Source organism: Lontra canadensis, unplaced genomic scaffold, assembly GCF_010015895.1.
Source record: "Lontra canadensis isolate GAN:19392208 unplaced genomic scaffold, GSC_riverotter_1.0 scaffold44, whole genome shotgun sequence".
In the NCBI taxonomy this organism is placed as follows: Eukaryota; Metazoa; Chordata; class Mammalia; order Carnivora; family Mustelidae; genus Lontra; species Lontra canadensis.
In genome coordinates this window covers 7,330,367-7,345,326 of record NW_022631038.1, presented here as the reverse complement: position 1 = coordinate 7,345,326, position 14,960 = coordinate 7,330,367, and the positions used below count along the sequence as shown (strand labels likewise).

Sequence of the window (14,960 nt, the reverse complement as noted above, 5' to 3'; positions counted from 1 at the left end):
TTGTACCTTTTGGAATTTATAGTAGTTGTCTTTGCTTTATTGATTTTTTGTTTGCTTAATCTTGCAATGTTTCTGGTTCTGTATTTCATGAGCTCTCTTAAGAAGGTCACGATTTCTCTCTTTCTTTTTGGTTTTGTTTCATTTTTATTTTTTAAATGCTCAATCTTTTCAGTTCCATTTAGATTTTTCTTTCATATACAGTTGTGTTTGTTTTGGAACTAAAAAGTTCTTTTTTATGTTGTTGGGTTTGGCTCATTTACATTTATTGATATGACAGGGAAGTTTGGCTTTTGTTTTTTAGTATTATATATTTTCTGGCTTTATAGATATTAAAAAGTATTTTACTATGAGGTCTCTGCTTCTTTGTATTTTTGTTGTGTGTGTGCATTTATGTGTGTGTTTGTGTGTGTGTGTGTGTTGTGTGGCATTTCTGATAGTATAAGGTTTTTATGTCTGTGATTTCATTTTAGAGATTGTTATATTTTAAATTTGTCATACAATGTTTGGTGCAGATCTTTCTGTTCTTTGGTAGCATTTTTTCCTTCTTTTGGTGAGTGTTATTCATCTGTTAACGGATTTAAACATTTCTTTTTATTTTATTTTCTATTATTGCATCTTTGCAATGATCCCCTGCCAGTTCCCTGTATTTTATGTACCTTTGAATGAATTGGGCTTTCCTGGACCACCTACTTGCAAGTTTCCTGTGGGATATTAGATAAACCAGAGCAGAATTCCATTAAAGTTGCTTTTCTTTCCCTCTGCTTTGGAAAATGTGACTTCTCTGTAGCCATATGTCATCTGGTTTTAAAACAAAACTGCATCTGATGGGGCATTTTTTTTGGGGGGGGCAGCTCAATCTACATCTCACAACCATGGTGGGCAAAAATGGGGTCTAATCCTTGCCATGAGCTTGTGTTCTCATGTTCTGAAGTGTAATACCTGTGCTCTCTGAGCCATGTTGCTTTCTGCATCACTCCCATCCTATCTCAGGATTTCTCTCCAGAGCTTGCCTGTCATCTGGGGTCTGCAGTTTATGTGAGTCTCCTTGTATCCCTGAAAATGGATATCTAGGAGGAACAGGAAAGATCCTTGCCGATTTATGAGCTGTGTTTTTACTGGCGTGATGGTAGGGGGATGGCGAGGTCTCTGGAGTTTTTAAATTTGGGGTAGAGTTCTTTGTGTGTATTATAGTTTGCAAATACTTTCTCCCCAATGGGGCTTGTCTTTTGTAGTGGAGATTATGGGTTAGTTAGATGTAGAGAAACTATTTATGTAGTTAGATGTAGAGAGACTATTTTCCCTTTATTGCTTGTCTGCTTTGTATCTATTTAAGGTAGGTCCCTGGTTTTCCCCAACATTGTAAGCAATACCCCTGTTTTCTCCTCTGCTACCAGAGTTTTGCTTTTCACATTTAGCCCTTTAACATGATGAGATTTGAAATGTGACTAACGTGATGCAGGGATCTAAATTTAGTTGTTTTTTTTTTTTTTAATTTGTAGCTTATTTTTCCAAAACTGCATGGGCAAATTGAATAGTACATCCTTTCCCACTGCTTTGAAATGCCACCTTTTACTATTTTTAGCCCTAAATAACTGGGATTGCTTATGAATATTTTCTTTGGTTCTATTGATCTATCATTTGAGGCACCTTTACATCCTGTTTAACTTCCTATAGATTTATTTATTTCAAGAAAGTATTCTCTCCTTTGTCAAAATTCTTTGCATTCAAGTTATGTTTTTATTTTATAAGTCTTTTAGCATCAGGTTGTCAAGTTTTGAAGAGTTCTGGCAGCATTAGGATAAGTTACTGAATTTGCATTGAATATCTAAATTAAGAGAAATGATCAGCAATATTGGTATTGAGTCACTTCACAGAGGAGGGGCTTTCTTGCAAAACTAATTCAGCTGGTCCTACAGAAACATTTCAGAATGCTACCTGCTAGATCTTGCACATTTCCTGAGATATTTATTCATAGGTGTTTTGTAATTTTGAAAAATTTTATGGCTCTTGTGAATGGAATTTTTTGTTGTGTTGTTCATATGGTTACTGCAAATATAAAAGAATGGTATCGATTTCCCTTTTGTTAATATTGTACGCAACCATTTTTATGGTTTCAGTGTTACTCACGTGATTCTTCAGAGCTAGAATGTTTCCGTGCCACTTCTCTGTATCTTATCATTCAAGAGTTAGCTGAAATTCCAGCCTCATTCACAAATGTCTTGCCTGAAAACTCTTCTCCTTAACAATTTCCTTTTTCTCTGGTAAGACCCAGTCCATTGACAGAATTAAGGTATTCGTGCTATCTTTATTGTTTTACGAATGTTTTGTTTTCTTTCCGGATGATAACCTCCATGACGATGACCACATTTCATAATTATTCTCTTTACACACATGATTTAGTGATGAGATTGTGATTATCAGTAAATACTGGGTCTACTAACAATTCTACCCATGTAACTGCTCTTATTTTAGATGTTAATTATCATATTAGTTGGTTCTTAGGATTCTAAAAAGATTTACAACAAACACATGCTTTTTAAAAGAATCTACTTTTTTCCAGCTTTTGAGGAGTCATTCAGTGATAATAACCTGAGATAATCATTCCCCAGCTTCACAGTGGCTTTTATGGGAAGAGTTTTGGTGCGAGCAAAGTTTTCAGAAGCCCGTCTTTTTAACCACACATTCTCATCCAAAAAAAGTGAACAAGAGTCATGGCTTGGAAGCTGTCCCATTGCCTGTGCAGTGTCATTGGTCCTGGATGTCATCCAGCCTGGAGCATTTGTCCTCATAAGCAGAGGAGTTTATGAGTTTATGAGTCTGAGGTGAGGGGGCCCGATATTGCCCATTGCTGTTACTTGCATTCACACTGGAACTGAATTGGTTTCCTTTTTCTTTTCATTTAATAGTGTTTACATTGTAGAAATAAACTGGCAATAAACTTTCTTGACCATTTTTAATCTAGCCAGTGGATTCTGCTTTCTCTGGAAAGAGAATGGCTGTGTGGTTGAGTTTGTAACCTCCGGTCCCATTCCTCCTCCTGCCCCTGCTCCATGCTCCCGTTTCCCAGCATGGCTCTCTATGCCGATCTGTTTGCCTGTCGCACCTGCTCAGCCGACTGCTTCTAGGAGACTGGATATTTGTATGAGTTTACCTTTATATTACACTTGGGGGATTAATTACCAAGTACAAGCCTATAAAGAATCTGGAAGAATATAAAATGCTTTGGTGCCGGCTTAGCAGAAGGAAAGTTTGAATCAACTTCTCATCATTAAAATGATGGGGTTAGAAATCACACTTTATGAGATTGGAAGTGACTTTAAGATGAGTTTCTTTATTTTCTTCTGGAAGGATCATGAATATCTCATTCTGGTTCACTTTATGGGCATAAGGAATATAAAATTAAATCCTTCAAATTACGATTCATATGTACATGTGAATGTGTCATCTTAAACAAGGTCCATGCCCTGATTTTTATGTCTCAGAAGCTTTCTTCTTACTACAAGTATAAACTAATTGCAAGGCTATGGGGAGGTAGGTTACGTTAAAGGTTGCAGGAAGAGTGCCATAGGATACTTGTTCATTCTTCCCAGGAGCCTTGCAAATAGGAGAGACTGTCATTCATCTAGAATGAGAAAACAGAAATAAAAGTCTCCTGGATATATATTCCAACCCTGTGTTAATGACTGGGAAACCCATCACTTAGATATTCTCTGAACATATACTCCCAAAGGAGTTGTATGAATTTGTGGGTAATCGAAATATTTTGTATAAGATTTTCATTTTAGAATCAGACTCTGGTGTGAATTCCTGACAAGCACACAGGAGCTTGGGCCTGAAATTTGCATATTCTGGAATGCTCATGCTGGGCTTTGTAGCTGAGATTTACGAATATTCCTTTTCAGCTAGGCAGCCAGAAGTAGGAACTCCTGGAGGTATAGCTTAGGGGAAAAAGAAAAAAAAAAAATCTTGTGTGACACATGTGGCACACGTGGTACACGTGGCACATGTGACACACGATGAGAAGGACTAAGAGTTTTCTTTGGCAGCGTGTCACACCACACAGGGATTTTGCATTCTTTTTGGGTTAAAGAGAGACCAAAACCAATGAGTGAGCCAAGAACATGAGGTGATAGTAATTCTCTTCCATCGGAACTCCGGTGCCTGTGCCTGGCACAGCCCCGCTATTGAGCTGCCTGCTACTTTGCCATAGAACTCTTTCTCTTAATTGTCATGTTCATATTTTTTTCAAGACTGGTTCAAACGCATTGTTATGCCTCTCGTTCTTTGATCCTTCTGCCAGGGGCTGCTCTAGCCGACTCCTCCAATCTGTGTATTCACGGATAGAGATGATGTCCTTTCTCACCAATAGTGGAACAATTAAGCTGGGCGATGGGGGAAGAGGTCTTTCTGGTTCTTTGTCGGAAACCGCCTACCTGCGGGTGTTCAGGCAGGAGGGAAAATGGCATGGTTAATTCCTGGGACAGTGATACTCCCTGCGGGGCTTTCCGTTGACTTCTGAGTGACCAGAGGAAAGGCTGCTGGGCCGCCAAAGGGAACAGGGTCTGCTCTGGAACAGGGAACGTGGTGCGGAAGTTAGAGCGGAAAGTACAGGTACCAGAGGGCTTTCCTCTTGTTCTTTGCAGCCAGTTCTGAGCTTTGATATAGGCTCTGCTGTCAGAGATTTTGTTAGTAGTCCAAAGGAAAGTCCTATATTTGCCTGGGATAAAAACGAAGCTTCCTGTTAAGGACACAGTGTTCTATGTTTTCATCAAGCACCCGGTGATCTGCTTCTTTTCAACTTAGTCCTGTAGACTACTATTTCTGGAAACCAGAGCCATCGCAGTAGGGTCCTAAGGTGTCAGTCCTGACTCAGTGTGGAGGGCTACACTACTTTGATTTTCCTCCACCACTTTTCCAGGTGGGAGCTGGTGGGAACCCAAGGAGAAGTCCACACTTCCCCATTAGACAGAAAATACTCCTAGTGCCCTGTACTCCATTGGATACGTAAAAGTGATAGATTGATACTCACTGAAATGGTTGACGGCATCAGACTGTGAGCATCTATGTTAAAATCACATCTTGTTTATCTGTGTCTCACACAAAGCACCCAATAAAGATTAGTTTATAAATATATAAGCCCTCAGATAAAAAGGCAGTAATGATTTGTGCCAAGTACAAAGCCACTGTGGTAAGTGTGACTTTAATGGAAAATATGTGGCAAAATTTAGAAGTTTGAGTCTTATGCTCTAGGAATAATAAAACCGTAAATACAGTGGGCATGTTGGCCTCTGCATTATATCTAAAAGTTAAGCCCTCCTGGTGCTCTTGAAGGCCAGGCTGGATATAAACGAAGACCATCTGAACGAGAATACCAAAGGCTGTTTATTCGGAGCTTGCTCCAGTTCCAGCAAGGGGGTCGGCCACGTGGGTTTAACAGAGACTCAGGGGCAGGCAGGAGAGTGGGGATGCTCTCTAGGGATGCCGGGAAGGCTCCTGGCGTGTCCTGCTCCGAGGGGGTTAGCCTGGGCAGCTGTGCGTTTGGGTTAGCTGGAAGCAAGACTCCCTACACAATTGGTTCCAGGGGGTGTCTTTGGCTTTCTCAGGCTGGTCCCGAGTTGGATGTGGGCAACAGCTGGCGAAGCTGTCAGGCATGAGTTTCATCTGGGTTAGTTAGGGTGGGTTACTGCAAGGGTTGTTGTTTGGTTCCCTGGACCGTGGCTCGAGATAATGGTCTGACTTCCTGCAAGTCTGACTTGCACATAGTTGGCTATTTTCGGGATTGGTTCCTACAGAGAGTGGGTTGGTTTCTTGGATGAGCTGCTATATGCTGGAGGCTAGAGTTCAGTTTTCGTGTGTGGTCTGACCATCGTCTGCTTCTGTATTCAGTCTCTTATACTGTTGAAACTGAGACAGTCGTGCTGAGAGTCCAAATATTTGAACCATATGGAAAAATCTTTATAGGAAGAAAATCAGCCAATTGTTGGTATTTACAGACGTACTTCGTTTCACTGCACATCCCCGTTGTGCGCTTGGCAGACACAGAGGAAGCTTTGCGGCTCTGCTTGGAGGGAGTCTGGGGACACCAGGTTTCCAACAGCATTTGCTTACTTCGAGTCTCTATGTCACATTTTGGTAATTCTCACAATACTTTAAACTTTTTCATCATTATTATATTTGTTATGGTGACCAGTGATCAATGATGATGATTCACTGAAAGCTAGGTGATGCTTAGCATTTTTTAGCAATAAAATGTTTTTAAATTAAGGTATGTACATTTTTGACAAATGCTGTTGCATACTGCTTAGACTACAGCAAACTTTTATATGCACTAGGAAACCAAAAATTCATTGAACTTGCTTATTGTGATAGGCATTTTATTGCAGTGGTCTGGAATTGAATCTGTAGTAGTCCGAGGTTTGCCTGCATGTAAAAAAGATCTTTGTGCTCACACAGCTTTGTAAGTCTCTTGGAATGCAGTGATTCTGACCTTAATTTTTAGGAGCTCTCTAGGCCTTAATTAGGAATGTTCAACTGAAAGAGAATTCTCCAAAGCGACAGTGAGGGAGGACAATTTATTTAGCTTTGCAATTAGAACGAAAGTGATTCCTGAGAACAACAAGGAAAATAAATCATTCTGGAGCAACATGTAGAGAGATCAAAAAGTGAGAATAAAAAAATCCTGGAAGAGAAAGTCAGGAGAAGTGCAGGTGCTCAGGGGTTACTGCAAAATGAATGAGTGCCGGGAAGATCCGGTGTGAGGTCAGACCCCACCCCATGTGGAATTTAAAAAGACCAGTGGAAAATTACAACAGCATAAGAAATAATTACAAGGAGAAGCCTTGATCAGATTAAAAAGTGTGTAACAAGAAAATAGCTTGAAGTCTGAGGCATATCATGAAGCAGATCCTTCATCAAGGAAAATGCTAAAAGGGTAGTATGCCTTGTAGAAAATACAGGTTTTGAATATGGTCATTTGACTAACGATTGAGGGCTTCTCATGAAATAGATGAGAATCTTTTTTTTTTTTTTCCTAGTGAGAGCTTTGAAGGAGCAAAGCAACTACCAGTTTAGTGATGATCAAAATGACACCAATATAATAGAAGAGGGACACAGAAAATAAACCTCCGCAGGCTTATGGAGCTTTTAATTTCCACCCAGAAAATTGAGCTTTATCAGTAGATGCCATTGCCATTATAAGGCTGTTAGTTGCATTTGTGAAGTTTCTGGATTAAAAAAATTGAGCTGGTGATTCTACATTTTTGTATTCACTTTATTTCATTTCGATACTGAATTACTTTCAAAGAGGATACTTTTGATAAGATGTATGAATAAATAAATAACAAAATCAATCTCATTTTTACTATAATCTTCTCTCTTTTAGTCTGTTCTGCTGTTAAAGATACCATAGACGGGGTAGCTTATGAAAAAATGGAATTTTGGGGCACCTGGGTAACTCAATTGGTTAAGCGTCTGTGTTTGGCTCAGGCTGTGATCCCAGGGTCCTGGGATGGAGCCCTAGGTCAGGCACCCTGCTCAGCAGGGAGTCTGCTTCTCCCTCTCCCTCTCCGTGTTGGTTCTTTCTCACTTGTTCTCTCTCTCTCTCAAATAAATAAAATTTTTAATTTAAAAAAATTCTTAAATAATGGAATTTTTGTTTTTAGTTTTGAAGGTTAGAAGTCCATGATCAGGTCCCTGCAGATTCCAAGTCTGGAGACGGCTCTTTTTCTGGTTCGTTGAGAACCATCTCACACTGTCCTCACAACAAAAAAAGTCAGTCAGAAAGGCCAAGGGAGCTCTCTTGTAAGGGCACTAATCCCACTCATGAGGGTGCCAGCCTCATGACTTCATCACTTCTTAAAGGTCTTATTTCCAAATCATCACACTGGAGGTGACCATCACATATGGATCAGAGGGGGACACGCACATTCAGGCCATGGCAATCTCCAAATGTCTTCAAGACCTGGACAAGGGGAAAAGCTCCAGATATTAAAATATTATATTATGAATTGTTACCGCTATAAATGTTACTATATGTATTAAAGGAGATCTGGAAATCTCATTATAAATGTTTCTATGTGTATTTTTTGAGCTTTTGTATTTGAGTTTATTCTTTATTTAACTTTTAAAACACTACCAGAGTTGAATATGAAAACAAAAACAATAGCAAATACTGAGCTATGATTATAGTCCTTCACTCACTCATTATGTCATATAAAATGCCAGCAGTGTTATTCACTGACCCCGTTAAGAGGTCTGACACTGACCACCATCCCTGTGTTTCCCATTGTAGTGGCATCATCTTTCCTGATTTGGATCAAAGCCCACCAGTTCTACCTGGTCGACTTCATCAGTATCTTCTACATCTTTTGTCTCAGGTAGGAGTTTTTCCTGGAAGAGACAGCTTTTCAGGAGTGAGAAAGCCATTTACCTTCAATTCATTGATTAGGTGACACTTCTCATATATGGTCTATGATAAATTCGCATGCTTTCATCTAGCACACACTTGACAACCTGACTTGGATGAGAGGTGATGACAGTGGTTTGGTTGTCAAGAGTAGATGCTGGTTTTTGAAAGCTGCCCAGTGCTCCAGCCATTGTTTGTCCGTACACTGAAATGGTCTTCTTGATGAGTAAAAGCATCATGCTCCTTCTGATCTAAAACAGTGATAATATCTCCTGCTTCCAGTCCTGGTTCTTGGTCTCCTTCACCATAGAATGTTATTTTCTGGCCATCTTTCATGTCTTTGTCAATATGGACTTCTAGAATCTTCTTCTCTCGAACTGTCTTCCTTCCATTGCAGTTTTACATCTGTCTTTAGGGCCAGTCTCTTCCCTGTGGCCCTGGAGCTCCATGCACACAGACTGAAGTTGCTGAACCGTTCCAGGTCCTATCTGATGAATTCTTATTCGCATTCCAGTACCTTGGCAATTGGGACAACATTCTACTCCTTTCTTACCATCTCGGCCTTCACATCTGTCATATATCATGTTCTTTTGGAGAGCTAGATTTCTTGTTGCACAGTTATATAAATCTAAGGTGACTAGAGCTGATGCACAACGTTTTTACCTCTTCTTTCTCACTGTATCCCTCCTCCTCCTCCAAAGACATATCAAAGATGTCATAGGGGAGCCCAAACCACCACCAGCTCTGCCTTCTTTCATTGCCTGTTCTCCTCCTTTATCATATAATTCACTTTTCTTTGCATCAGAGTATTTCATAAGTCTGAGAAATCTGTTTAAACTTCTCTCCTTTGTTTGGATTCTTAATGGGATGGTACTTCAAAGCCAGTTTCTGTAAGGCATTTTTCAGTTCTTCCTTGGTGGCGTTGGGTTTGACCCCCACAACATCATAGTAAGTGACTTCTTTCACTATTTTCTAGAGCCAGTGATTGGGCTGAGGCTGGTGTGGGGGAGCGGGAAGGAGCGCCCTGCTGTGTGCAGCTCGGGAAGGCATCCCTCGTCCATTTCTCATGGAGCATTCTGAAAAGTTCCTGTTACTATGTGTATTAAAGGAGATTTGGAAAATACAGGCACATAGACAGAAGGAAAATATTAATGAATAGTTTTATCATTCAAATAAAATCTTACTTAAAAAGTTTGTTTTAAATTTTCTTCCAATATTTTTTCTTGAGTATCATTTTTTAACAAATGTTTTAGAATTTTTTAACAAGATTTTTATTTATTTATTTGAGAGAAGACAGAGAGAGATAGAGAGAGCACAGGAGCAGGGGGGTAGGCAGAGGGAGAAGCAAACTCTTCGCTGAGCAGGGATCCCCACGTGGGGCTGGATCCCAGGACCCCAGGATCATGACCTGAGCCAAAAGCAGAGGCTTAACCACCTTAGCCACCCAGGTGCCCCTAGATCAGTTTTTATATTTTATTTTTTTCACTAAGTAATCCTAACATGTGCAAGTTAGGAAAAAAATAGCATATTTCACTTAAATAGCATATTTCACTTCCTTACCTGGAAGTGTACATTGGATACCTTTGCTTCGCCGGGTAGTTGGTTTTGTTATCGTTATTTTGAGAAGAGTCCTTTTGAGTCCAACCTGCTATAGTTTGTAAGTTAACTTGGAACTTTCATGCAGACATTCTCACATTTGTATCTCTTAACTTGAGTTTACACTTCTCTTAATTTGGGGAAGGTAGCTGGTTTAAAGTTATACATAAAGGTTTTGTTTTTAACTTCTAGAATTCCCGCCCTTCTTACACCTGTCTTTCTCCTGTTTAAAACGTGTAATATGCCACGTTGCAAACACCCACAAGAATGGGTAGAATAATCTGATGAACCCCTGACTTTCATATTTGAGTTTGAACCCTGTTGTGGTGACCCTCTGTGTGGAATGCGCAAGCCATCCTGGAGGAGTGTTTTATGTTCAGGAACAGGATGGTCTCCCCAGGAAGAAATAGCAATCATAATGACGTGTTTTGCTTTAAATCTTGATTAGGCTTGTCTGTATTTTTAGGGTCCCAAATAGGGGTTATTCAACCAGCTTTGGTGATTTTAGGTGGTGCCCCTCCACAGGATTTTTGTGATTGGTTGTTTTATCAGAAACCCCCACCCCATAAGCTCCTCTTTTTTATTTTTAACTGTGATTTTTCTGTTCTTTGGTTCTGAGTTTTGATTCATTTCTTGACTGGCTAGAGGTAGTTTTGTTGAAGGAATAATCTGTAGACCATAACCTTTAAAACTCCTTTAATATATGCTGCTCTGTTTTTTTTTTAGTGTCGTATACTGAAGAAGAAAAAAATACGTAAGAAAAGCCTCCCCCCCTTCTAGATATCCTTTTTATTTGTTTGTTTTTCCTGTGCTGTAGATTAAAAAATAGTCCTTGCCATTAAAATCATTGAGGTCCACCTGTTTTGTTTGTGTTGGCTTTGCCTGGAGTGTGGTGACCCTTTATAAACAGTTTCTGGGAAGCCTCTGTGTTATGTGTCCTTCACATTTTCCCACTACCTATTTATTTACTCTTTTCTGTGTATGATAAAGATCTTCTCACACCTCCCTTCCCCAAGTATAATCATGGTTGCCTTTTCCAAACTGCTTGCTGTGTGCCGGGACAACGTTCTCTATATATTATGGGCTTATTTCATGTCTGTCATCCACATTTCAGATTCGGTTTTCTATAGCAGCAGTTTAGCTGTGTACTGTCTTCAGTGTCAATTTTAATGTTCTTTTCCATTTTGAAATTTATCTGCAATTCTCCCTCATTCTACTCATCTTACATCCTGTTGGCTTTTTTCAATAAAGCCTCTTGCTTATTTTCCCCTTAAGACTTTCTACTCCTATTTTGTAAAGAAAGTGATTCCTTGAGTCTTCTTTTATCTTTTGTGGTAAGAGATACATAGCACAACCATTTTATTTGTTTTTTAATCTTTAGTTTAACTAAAAAATTCTAGTATAACTAACATGCAGTTTTATGTTAGTTTTGGGTGTACAATAGAGTGACTCAACAATTCTGTACATTACTCAGTGTTCATCGAGGCAAGTGTACTCTTACCCCTTTATCGGTTTTACCTGTCCTCCCACCTCCCGTCTGGCAACAACCAGTTTGTTCTCTGTATTTAATAGTTTGTGTTTTTGTTTGCCACTTTTTTTCTTTGTTCATTTGTTTTACATTGCATAACTATTTTAAAATGTTAAAGTAGGCCAGTCACCAAAGGATGGTATTGTATGAGTCTACTTCTGTGAGGCTCCCAAAGTAGTCAAATTCATAGCGACAGAAGAGAGAAGGGAGGGGCAGTGGGAGGAGAGAACGAGGAGTTACTTTTTATGGTTGCAGATTTCAGCTGGGGAAGACGAAAAAGTTCTAGAGATGGATGTTGGTGAGGGTTGCACAATATTGTGCATATACTTAATCTTGAGGTTTTTTTTCCCCCCAAATGCTAACAATTTAAAGACTTTTTTTTTTTTTTGTCTTTTTGCACTAAGTTATTTTTAGGGCTGCATCAGAATCTTGGGGATAATGTTCCCTCTCCACATTTCTGCACTTGTGTGTGTGCCCTGCTCATACACACCCACTCCACTGCATTGCCGTGAATCATTCTCACCTTAGGAGAGATGTGGGATCTATACAGGCTTGCCATTCGGCGGTTTGGCCTCACCCTGAATCACCACTGAATCCCCTTCTCAGATCTAGAACTGTGTGGCAGCTGGATGTGTATGTCCTACCCCAGACCTCAGGACTGACTCAGTTTTTGTCTAGTACAGTTTTGATAAGTAGGGCAGTACGCTCTTCTAACCCCGTCTCCATCCTCTGCTGTGACCACATCTACGAGGATGTAAAAATCCAAAATGCACACATTGCTGCACATCTTTCTGTCTTAACCTCTTGTACTTCAGTCTGCTTTCATGGACAGCGCTTTCCCGGATCGGATTTAGGACTGTCAGTCCTTCCTTCTTCCTACTCTGCTTGTCATCGAGACATTGCAGTCTCCAGTTAGATTGGTTTAGAGAAAGGGAGGGATTGATGGAGAGGGAAAAGCAACACATTGGCTTTCTCAAAAAAAAAAAAAAAAAAAATCCCAATATTAAAGTAGTGGTAATACACAAAATGTCTGAAGGAACCGGGGAGGTAAGAAAATGAACAAAGTGGTCTTGACTGGGTCCAGGGAATTGGGGAATCGTGCTCAGGCAGAGAAGCACTCGCTCCAGTAATGGTTGCCCGATCTTCTGATTTTTCATCAAAAGAAATCTAGATGAGAAATCACCAAATTGTTTACCTACTACATAAGACTAAAGTGAAACTCAAAACAAAAAATGCTCTGTGTACCCAATAGAACCTGATCTGTAGGTAAAAGGCCGGCTGCCAAGTGTAGGGTTTATAGTCCTAGCGTGTCCCAACCAGGGGCATTCCTTACGGAAAGGAAGTATTATGACTTACCTTGAGTTGAGTTTTCTTATCATCAGTCTCACTATCAATGCCTTAATTTGTGGTGTAGTCTTGAATCCTGTTTCCCACTATTTCCTATACTTTTAACAGTAAAAACAACAGAAATGTCAAATGTTTCTTCTTAAACCTGCTAACAATTTTTTCATTTATTTTGGTACAAGTAGATAACATAATTGATAAGAGAAACTTTAGATTTAGTTTAAGTGAGACCTTCTGAATTCTTTTAATATTCTTTTTTCTTCCTTAATGGGTTTCATATCAAAATGTCCCATCTTCTGGCCCTGGTTTTGTACATCTGTGAATTTTCACCTTATTTATGTGATTTTCTGCTTTATCAACAAAAATTAAAGTTGAAGCCATCCAAATAACTTAGCCCACTTAAATAACCACAGTAGCCAAGTACAGGGTATGAGGCCAAGTCTCACTCCTGTGTTATTTCTAACATGATTGTGCTGTAGAGGGAAGCAGTGCCCGAGGATCTCACTGCTTGTGCAGTGTGCAGCACCATGATTCTTTGCATAGGAATGTGGGACAAGACAGCATTCTTCCGTCCCAGCTCCAGGTGGCCCTGGCTACCGCATCAGTCTGCTCAGGCTGCCATTACCGAATGCCACGGGCTGGGGGGCTGACGCAACCGCCATTTATTTTTTCGCAGCTCTGGTGGCTGGAAGTCTGAGATCAAGGTCTGGTAGGGCTGGTTTCTGGCAAGAGCTCTCATCTTGGTTTGCATACAGCTGTCTTCTCACTGTGTCCTCACATGGGCACAGTGTGCACAAAAGGAGAGGAGTCTCTGGTGTCCCTTCCTGTTTTGCTGAGGACACCAGTCCTATCAGATCAGGAACCCACCTGATGACTTCACTTAACCTTGATTACCTCCTTAAAAGCCCTCTCTCCAAAGACAGTCACATTTGGGGGTTAGCCCTTCAACATATGAATTTTGTGGGGGCACAGCTTAGTCTGTAACACCTACCTTATAAGTGGTTCCTCTTCAAAGAAGCACATTCTTTTCTGCAGTGCAGCATAGTATAGAGGGACCCAAATCATCCAATCATATACCTTGTAGGCTAGGAATATAGACGTGACCTCATAAATACCCGAGGGACTGATGCGGAGTATTTGTATGCTTCCTTCTTTTCATTTAATATGAAAATAGAATATTTTAGATGGTTACAAGTTTATAAAAGTTGTATGTCAAATATACATTCATGGGTATATTACAAGTGGTATTATGTATTACAGATATATAACTACATTTGTGCATATAGACATATAAAATGAGATATCATGTTTCCAGCTATCTAATTCATGTTCTAAAATTTAATTTTGCAGATTACTTAACCCAAGAGCCAGTATGGTATATTTGCTTTTGAAGTAATTACAGCATAGAAAATGGCTTTTTCATTGGGAAAGAAAAGAACATAGAATAAAAGAAATAAATTAGTAAAATAACTTATTCTGTCCAGAAGAATCCCCTTTAGCCGACATAACAGAGTCTCTGTTGCAAAGCCCCAGCGCACAGTCTCTGGTAACTGGTTCTCACAGGACCAAGACCTAGACTTCCGGAGCAGCAGGCTGTTCTGAGGTGGAAGCCTTTCTCTCGGTGGCTGGTTAGATGGCTGGCTTCTGTGTGTTTGTTTGTGACATTGTCTGTCATTGAGGCTTTCTGTGGGTAGGGTTTGGGGCTACACACTGAGTTCTCAGATGGGTGATCTCTACCAATTATAAGGAAAAGGGATTTGATTTTATTCTCTTGGTAGAGTAATTTACCTTGAAAAAAAATTTTTTTTTTTGAGAGAGAGAGAGAGCGCAAGCAAGTGAGCATGAATGTGTGTGGGGAGGGGCAGAGGGAGAGAGAGAATTTTAAGCAGTCTTCACACCCAGTGCAGAGCCCCACATGGAGCTGGCTCTCACAGTCTCGAGATCATGACCTGAGCTGAAATCAAGAGTCGGACACTTAATGTACTGAGTCTCAGGTGCCCTTACTTGAATTTTTAGCTAGAACAGGAGACAGCTGTAAACACTGAGGGCTTGTTAGGCTCACTTGTGACAATTCTTCCTCACTGCCCT

The 14,960-nt window shown here is 40.0% G+C and overlaps 1 pseudogene; it reads right to left on the bottom strand.

The window, feature by feature from the left end:
• Nucleotides 1–8,207: 8,207 nt before the first annotated feature.
• On the bottom strand, nucleotides 8,208–13,611 carry LOC116876176 (annotated as a pseudogene).
• Nucleotides 13,612–14,960: the final 1,349 nt, after the last annotated feature.